The following is a 6976-nucleotide window of genomic DNA, read 5'->3' on the forward strand; positions in this document are numbered from 1 at the left end:
CAGAAGGGGCTGGACGCAGCCTGCAGGGCTTAAGGGGAAGCCTCCATGACCTCCCTGGTAGGGAAAGGGTTAACAGGTGAGGGAGAGTTGGAGGGAGTCGGAGGGGGGGGCAAGGAGGAGTCAGGGGGCCGTTGCTGCGCTTCCCGCTGTTTTCGGCATTGAGCCGGAAGCAGCGGGAGGAGTAGCACAGGGAAGACAAGCTCCCCGTTGCCCGCGCTCGTAAATATGTCGGAAGCAGTTTTATTAGAGCAGCTGCGTGCAGCTGCTGTGCACCACGGTCCCGGATGGCTGGAGGAGACTGTGGCGGCATTAGCGAGGATCCCGGACGCCGTTTTGCCACGTCAGGCCCGGCGTTCGGGGTCTGTTGCAGGAGACAGGCTCCCCTCCCCCGGCCCCCTTCCTAGCATGGCGGCGGGGGGGAGTCGGCAACAACCGCTCCTGCTCGGAGCAGGCAGAGAGCGTTGCCGGGGGTGACGGCGATGCAGGCCGGGTCGACCCGTCCCTCCCGGCGGTCCCGACCTCCAGAGCGCCTCAGTCCTGAGGCAGTCCCGCGGACACGGCGTCGCAGAGGGAGCCCGATCTCGGACGCTGCAGGCCAGGCAGCTGGGAGGACCGCCCCTTCCCAGGCCCTGCGTCCTGGCAGGAATCCCAAGCCGCGACGGGGTCCGGCGGTAAGCAGGGAGTCGCAGGCCGGGCTCCCTGTCACCCCTCCCCCATCGGATGGAAGATTTGGAGGACAAGGTACGGCCGCCCCGCCTGGTGATGTTCCGGCCAGGGGGCAGGCTTCTTCAGGATCATCGAGACGGACGCCTAGATCTGCAGCGACGTTGAGGCAACAGGTCCGGTCGGAAGTCTGGGTTGCATCGGTCGGGCGGCAGGTTGCCGGCCCATCGGTCAGCGCTTCATCATCTCCGATCCGAAGATGTCGGTGGGATGGCCAGTCATCTGCGAGAGAAGAGCTGGAGGAAGGTGAACTGGACGCGTATCGTCGAGGTCAGGATGGTCCGGCTGACGGGAACACAGCGCCTGTGCGGCCCGGTGAGTGTGTAACTCCATCATTGTCATATCCAGCGATTTTTATGTCGGGTGTCGGCGGGGGGGGCTGCTAGCGTCGCATCGGTGGCCGGTAGTGGCGCGGGCGGGCGCGATGGCGCGGGTCTGGCAGATTTAGTGGGTTGCTTGAGGGAGCTGGTCGGGCGCCTAGATAGGGCGGCGGCGCCGGTAGTCACGGAAGTGTCCCCGGCGGTAGTGTGGGAGGGCCCCAGGGACGTGGGATTGTTACAGGCGCGGCCCGTGCTGGCGGGAGGCGGTCGCGGTGTCGGTACAGACCGAGGCACAAAAAGATGGTGATCGTGTGCGTATTGATGACCGTGCTCGTGGGGAGGTGTACGTTTGTTTCGAAGGTCCGTTGGGGGCGCATTTAAAGCAGGAGGTGCGTGAGCGGATCTGGAAGGACGAATATGTTGAGATTTTTTCTCTCATGCCGCTCGCTAAATTGAATTTGGATAAGAGCAAGCGGGACGAGAGTAAAAAGGACGAGGAGGAACGGCGGCGGTATAGGATTATCCCGCAGACGTTCGTTAATTGGTCGCAGGCGTTCGCCATATTGGCTAGTGTGATAGGGGAAAAGGCGCCTGAAAATTGTTCGGCGTTGTTTTGTTATTTTGATGCCATTGGGGAGGCTCATAGGGCGTATGGGGGTCAGGCGTGGCTGCGATACGATGAGCAATTCCGTCAGCGGAAAGCGGTTCGGCCGGCGATTCGGTGGGACCAGAAGGATATTGCTCTCTGGTTACGGGTTACGGCTCCGGTTAGGCAGTCCTTTCCCGGGAGCGCCGGCCAAGGAGGCCAGTCTAGTCAGGTTGGACAAGGCGGCGGGGGAAAGGCGGGCTTTTGCTGGCAATTTAATGAAGGCCAGTGTAAGTTCGGGGCCACGTGCAAGTTCAAGCACGTGTGTTCCGAGTGTAATGGTGCATCACACGGGGCGGCAAAATGTCTGCAAAAAAAGAGGTCAGGGAACCAGTCCTCCGCGGCTGGTCAAGGGGGTGTCACCGGTGAGGGTGGAAAAGATGGCCCCTTATCTAAATGAGTATCCGGATAGGGCGGCGGCTAAGTTGCTTTACGAAGGGTTTTGTGTTGGTTTTGTTATTCCTCCGCCTCCTTATGAGGTTCCGGTTACGCGGAGGAATTTATAATCGGCTTACTTGCATGCCAAAGTCGTGTCTGAAAAATTGTTAAAAGAAGTTTCGTTGGGTCGCATGTCGGGGCCTTTTGTTGAGTCGCCTGTAAAAGATTTAGTTGTGTCCCCGTTGGGTATTGTTCCTAAGCGCGAGCCCGGAAAATTTCGTTTGATTCAACACTTATCGTATCCCAAGCGTTCGTCGGTAAATGACGGGATTGATCACGAGTTGTGCTCCGTAGTCTATACCTCATTCGATAAGGCGGTGGGTTTAGTGCGGGCTGCAGGTCCAGGTGCGCTGCTAGCAAAAACCGACATCGAGGCGGCGTTCAGGTTGTTGCCAGTTCATCCAGAAAGCCAACGGCTGTTGGGTTGTTTTTGGAATGGGGCTTTTTACGTGGATCGGTGCCTTCCGATGGGGTGTTCCCTTTCTTGTGCATACTTCGAGGCGTTTAGTAGCTTCGTGGAGTGGGTAACGAGGGGAGTATCCGGGGTCGACTCGTTGATCCATTACTTAGATGATTTTTTGTGCGTTGGCCCGGGGGGTTCGCCGGTTTGCGGTAATTTGCTTTATGCACTACAGAAGGTGGCGAGGGATTTTGGGATCCCTTTGGCGCCAGAAAAAACGGAGGGCCCGGTAGCGACGATTTGTTTTTTGGGAATTTAAATAGATTCGGTGGCAATGGAGTGTCGTCTCCCTGCGGATAAGTTGGGTGCTTTGAGGCTGGAGGTACGGCGGGCTTGTAGACTGAAGAAAATGACGCTGCGGGAGCTTCAGTCGCTGCTGGGGAAGTTGAATTTCGCCTGCCGGATTATGCCAATGGGGAGGGTGTTTGGTAGAAGGTTGGCGGCGGCAACGGCGGGAGTGCGTGTGCCGCATCATTTTGTGCGGCTCAAGGAGGAGCACCGAGCTGATCTTCAGGTTTGGGATGACTTCTTGGGCCAGTACAATGGTCGCTCGCTATGGATGGCCCCAGCGCAGGATACGAGTGATTTGAATATTTTTACGGATGCGGCTGGGGCGGGCGGTTTTGGAGCTTACGGGGGAGGTCCGTGGTGCGCAGGTCAATGGCCGGCTAGTTGGGTGTCCAGTGGACTCACGCGGAATCTGGCCCTGCTCGAGCTGTTCCCCATCGTGGTGGCGGCTACCATTTGGGGGGACAGGCTCAGGGATAAGAAGGTTCGTTTTTACTGCGACAACATGGGGGTGGTGCTGGCCATTAATAACATCACGGCGTCCTCTCCTCCGGTAGTTCAATTGTTGCGACATTTAGTGTTGGTGTGTTTGTCGTTGAACGCGTGGGTGGTGGCGGTGCATGTGCCGGGAGTACGGAATTGTATCGCTGATGCTCTTTCTCGCTCGCAGTGGGACCGGTTTCGGCAATTGGCACCGGGAGCGGAACGTCTCGGTTTGGCTTGTCCGGAACATCTTTGGGATCTGGTCTCGGTCCCATAGAACAACTGTTACAAAGGTCTTTGGCGCGCACGACGTGGAGTGCTTATGCTGCTTGTTGGAGGCAGTGGGAGGAGTGGGTAAGAGAGTTGGGTGACGTCAATACGGATAGAGACAGGTTGGTGGCACTTTTGTACTGGTTAGGGGACGCCTGGGAGGCGGGGTTTTCAGTGGCAAAGGTGAACCGGTTCATATCTGCAGTGGCGTTTGGTTTTAAGTTGCGAGGCTTTCAGGATGTATCAAAGGAATTTCTGGTATTGCAGGCTTTGAAGGGGTTGCGCCGAGGTAGAGTGGAGGCGGATAGTAGAAGGCCTGTGTCGTTTGCTTTGCTTAGCGCGTTGGGCGGTTCATTAGCATCGGTCTGTCGTTCTTCAGACGAAATGGATTTGTTTCGGTTAGCTTTTTCGTTAGTGTTCTTTGGGGCATTTAGGATAGGCGAGTTGGTGTCGCCAAGTACCAAACAGGCAGGGGGGCTGAGATCTGGGGAGGTGAGCCTATTCGCAGATCGCCTGGAGGTATGGTTGCGTCGGTCGAAAACTGACCAATTAGGGAAGGGTAAGCTGATAGTTTTGTTCGCCCTCCCGGGGTCGATTATGTGCCCAGTAGAGTGCATGCAGGGTTTTAAGCCGAAAGGGGGGTCTCCAGATTTGCCTTTGTTACGTCATGTGGACGGGTCGTTTTCAGTTTGGAGCTGTATTTAAAAAATGTTTGACGGCGGTTGGTGTCGCGGCGGGCTCATATTCATCTCATTCCTTCAGGATTGGCGCAGCAACAGAAGCGGGGCGCTGAGGGTTGGATGATAAAGGGGTGCGGCGTATTGGTCGTCCAACAGATTTAAGTCCTATGTCCGCCCCCATATGTTATGAGGTTTGTTGTTAACGCTTAAGAAATGTTATATGGTGGTGTCTAATTGTTTTTTCCGTTTCAGATTCACCTCCGTGTTTGGTGTGGTTGCTGGGTCATTCTTACGTGCACTGGGGGGCTTTGAGGGCGGACGTCCGCCTGGACGGTCGCCAGTTGCGCATTCCGCGACAGGATGCGGTTGTGCATTGGCTGGGATTTAGAGGTATGTCTTGGAGCAGGGTGTTGGCGGAATTGCAGACATATGCCCGGCTTGATAGGGTTCCGGAGGTCTTAGTGTTGCACGTGGGTGGGAATGACTTAGGAGTCCGCCCCTTTCGTGAGTTGGTGCGGGATATCAAACACGATATGTTGTGTTTGTGGGTTTCTTATCCCAAGTTGGTAATGGTGTGGTCGGACATAGTCCCAAGGAAACATTGGCGGTTGGCTAGGTCTGTGGAGAGAGTCAATAAGGCTCGCATTAAAGTTAATCGGGCGGTGTCCCCTTTTGTGGCAAAAAACGGGGGCATTTGCGTGAGGCACAGGGATTTGGAGTCAGGAGTGGGGAATTTCTGGAGGAGTGACGGGGTTCATCTGACCGAGGTTGGCATTGATCTTTGGAGCTTGGCGATAGCAGAAGGAATAGAAAGGGCGGTGGTGGTGTGGCGGAACTCACAGGCTTAAGGTGGTCAAGGCCTGTTTCGCTGTGGCGGGGGGAGTCCTTGAGGCCAGTCAGTACAAAATGGTGGGGGGGTCGCATCGGGGGTATGCGTCCCCCAAAAAAGGTACATGGTTGAAGACTTCATCGGGTGTTATCCCTTTGAAGTGGTCTTCTGGTGGAAGGTATATCACTTGAAGGCTTCATCGGGTGTTATCCCTTTGAAGTGGACTTCTAGTGGTCGGTATATCACTTGAGGGCTTCATCGGGTGTTATCCCCTTGAAGTGGACTTCTAGTGGTTGGAGCCATCTGCAGAGGTGAACGGTGCTTCCGAGCTGGTTTACGGCTGGAGGTAATTGGTGGTTTGCAGATGGCTAACTCGGTGTGTTCTTAAAAAAGGAATATCTGAAAGGGCTTCAAGGACTTCCTCTGCTCGGGTTAATGTTAACGTTAAATTGTTATTTACGATTCTGACCCATGTTGGGTCATGTGAATTATTAGAAGGAATTCTCTGGTGGATTCCTAACTAGTTATCCGAAGGTTTCGGATTTAAATTGTTTTTATAAAACTGTGAAATTAATAAACGGCTGCTGTGGCCATTTCACATCCAACCTCGTGTCACGTGTCTTTCCTAAAGGTGGGGGTGGGGGGATAGGATGGGGTAAGGGAAGGTTCATTAACACACGACTCTACTTAGGCAGGTCAAGAAGGGGCTGGACGCAGCCTGCAGGGCTTAAGGGGAAGCCTCCATGACCTCCCTGGTAGGGAAAGGGTTAACAGGTGAGGGAGAGTTGGAGGGAGTCGGAGGGGGGGACAAGGAGGAGTCAGGGGGCCGTTGCTGCGCTTCCCGCTGTTTTCGGCATTGAGCCGGAAGCAGCGGGAGGAGTAGCACAGGGAAGACAAGCTCCCACCCCCCCGCCCTTGGTTTGTTACTTTGTGGGTCTTTATGTACGTCCGTCTATGAGTGTTGTGTTTTATTTGTGTGCTTATTTAACATGTTTTTCCTTTTTCCGGAGTAGGTTCTGTTGTCATGGCAGCTGGCGGGGGGAGTCCTTGAGGCCAGTCAGTACAAAATGGTGGGGGGGTCGCATCGGGGGTATGCGTCCCCCAAAAATGGTACATGGTTGAAGACTTCATCGGGTGTTATCCCTTTGAAGTGGTCTTCTGGTGGAAGGTATATCACTTGAAGGCTTCATCGGGTGTTATCCCTTTGAAGTGGACTTCTAGTGGTCGGTATATCACTTGAGGGCTTCATCGGGTGTTATCCCCTTGAAGTGGACTTCTAGTGGTTGGAGCCATCTGCAGAGGTGAACGGTGCTTCCGAGCTGGTTTACGGCTGGAGGTAATTGGTGGTTTGCAGATGGCTAACTCGGTGTGTTCTTAAAAAAGGAATATCTGAAAGGGCTTCAAGGACTTCCTCTGCTCGGGTTAATGTTAACGTTAAATTGTTATTTACGATTCTGACCCATGTTGGGTCATGTGAATTATTAGAAGGAATTCTCTGGTGGATTCCTAACTAGTTATCCGAAGGTTTCGGATTTAAATTGTTTTTATAAAACTGTGAAATTAATAAACGGCTGCTGTGGCCATTTCACATCCAACCTCGGTGTCACGTGTCTTTCCTAAAGGTGGGGGTGGGGGGATAGGATGGGGTAAGGGAAGGTTCATTAACACACGACTCTACTTAGGCAGGTCATGTTCTGCAAGCAATCGCTCCTCTCATTCATTCCAACTTGCTTTTATTCATCTTAGTCAGAAAAATCCTTTCAGTTTTATATATAAATATTTTATACAAAAATGCCATTTTTAACTGGTCAGTGCAAAGACGGTTTTGTTTATTTTTGT

Source organism: Rhinoderma darwinii, unplaced genomic scaffold (genome assembly GCF_050947455.1).
Source record: "Rhinoderma darwinii isolate aRhiDar2 unplaced genomic scaffold, aRhiDar2.hap1 Scaffold_82, whole genome shotgun sequence".
Taxonomy (NCBI): Eukaryota; Metazoa; Chordata; class Amphibia; order Anura; family Rhinodermatidae; genus Rhinoderma; species Rhinoderma darwinii.